Here is a 1765-nt window from a genome sequence, read left to right as displayed (position 1 = left end):
CCGAATAATAGTATACCTCCCTCGAAATAAGCAACTCGCCGGTCCCAATCGAGTTGCTTAATTCGAGACGATACTGTATAAAACACAAATAAACTAACTTGATTGCCCTAGATAGAAACTATAACTTTAAAACAATAAAAATTGCCTGCAAGTGGTGCGCATTGAGAACAAATAATTGAGTACTAAGCGGTTGAATATTTCCTCCCTTTACTGTCGGCGGTTCTACCTGTCTGAGCTGTAACGAACGCATGATTTCCGTTGCCGTCATAAGTCGATCGACGAAATCGTGAAGCGTCAGTCGCGATCGATCGGCACACCGATTAGTCGTGAAGAAGCCGCCGCGAGGGAAATCGCTGTAGGAAGAAAACAAAAGCCTTAGCGGAATTTGCCACGAGACTCCCCCGCAGAGACTCGAGCCAGATAAGCTCTTTATCGTTGCGTTTCTTCGCCGAGCTATCAGACAAATGGCATCCAGGTCAGACCTTTACTCTAACGCGGTCCGTACGTACGTAGTTATCTCGCGGCGGCGCGTACCGTCAGTTGTTTAATGTCAGTCGCCCGATTCGCAGATCGGTCGTTCGAAAGACGTGATTCCATGGCGGTTGTATGCGATGCCCATTCAACGTGACGTAGCACGCATCTTCCGAATCGATTCGAACGTTGCGAGACGAGTAACGGAGAGCGAACTCGCCCGTGTGAAAATACCAAAGAGATTCGTGAACGAGAGCTATCGATGATCGTGTCTCGATCGTGTTCAGAGCGTGCCCATGCTCACGTGTTCGTTATTTCCTCTGTACGACGTAGGCTGATCTTAGCTAACCGTTAATTTTTATTTTGTTCTATTCGATATATCGATGAGTTTCAATGAATTTGTCGAAACTCTCACCCTGGTGTAACCCTTGAAATAGAGTTAAGAAAAATAACGATTATAGCGAGACTCTACAGTAGGTTCTCCATCCCGAATCCACACAGTGCCTCGTGAAATAGTCGACACGCGAGGAGCGGGTGTTCCTTCTGCTGCAAATGATAGCCAGGGAACGCGAACTATTTTTAAGTGTTTTGGCAATTAGATCTATATTTACGTGATCCGGGGCTTCGTTTGTTGCCGGGAATCGGTTTTGTGCAATCCGGTGCATGGGCTACCGAATCGATCGTATGGAAATTCGGACGCGAGTTCGAGAAATAGTCAAACAGTCCCAGGCGCTTTTAACAAACGTCCTCCAAAACGGATTCCACGCGAAGAAAATGAAAACGCACGCAGCTTCGCGTCCCGAAAGCCGCGCGCGTAATGGATAAATTGTCTCTCTGGATCTCAACAGTGCAGAAATTGCTGCCAATTAGGAACGTCGGTGCCACGTGCTACCTACGCGCTCGCAACCGCGTTACATTTTCGTCAAATAGGTGAACCGCCGTTTCGCGAGTCCCTCGTGACTTCGATCGACCATCCTTTTGCGCGACCGGACGATTTTTCTTAAGTCTGATTCCCACGGCGCGTTAAGAGTGCGTTCGTCTAAAGTAGCGATGAGAACTCCCTCGGATTTAATCATCTCACCGTCGGTGTTCCTTAACTTGTAGTGAGTAGAAATTACATTTCTCTCGATAATGTCAATTGTAAACAGTTAAAGGGGATAATTTTGTTTACTCTGTACTAAATAATTTAAATCTTGTGGTTACAGGGAACATGTTCGAGTGACTTTTCTTATTTAATTTGAATACAGTAAATCTTCTTTTAAGTACATGGAATGTTTTTGTTTGTTGAGTCAAT

At 45.7% G+C, this 1765-nt stretch overlaps 1 protein-coding gene across 5 annotated transcripts in view; it reads left to right on the top strand.

Annotated features, from left to right (window-relative positions):
* LOC128875694 (transcription factor CP2-like protein 1) overlaps positions 1-1765 on the top strand; it is a 48864-nt gene that overhangs the window by 25133 nt on the left and 21966 nt on the right. The gene's annotated exons all lie outside the window — the stretch shown is intronic.

Source organism: Hylaeus volcanicus, chromosome 4, assembly GCF_026283585.1.
Source record: "Hylaeus volcanicus isolate JK05 chromosome 4, UHH_iyHylVolc1.0_haploid, whole genome shotgun sequence".
Classification (NCBI taxonomy): domain Eukaryota; kingdom Metazoa; phylum Arthropoda; class Insecta; order Hymenoptera; family Colletidae; genus Hylaeus; species Hylaeus volcanicus.
The sequence above is the reverse complement of the archived record's forward strand: the minus strand, read 5'-3'. Positions and strand labels throughout refer to the sequence as shown.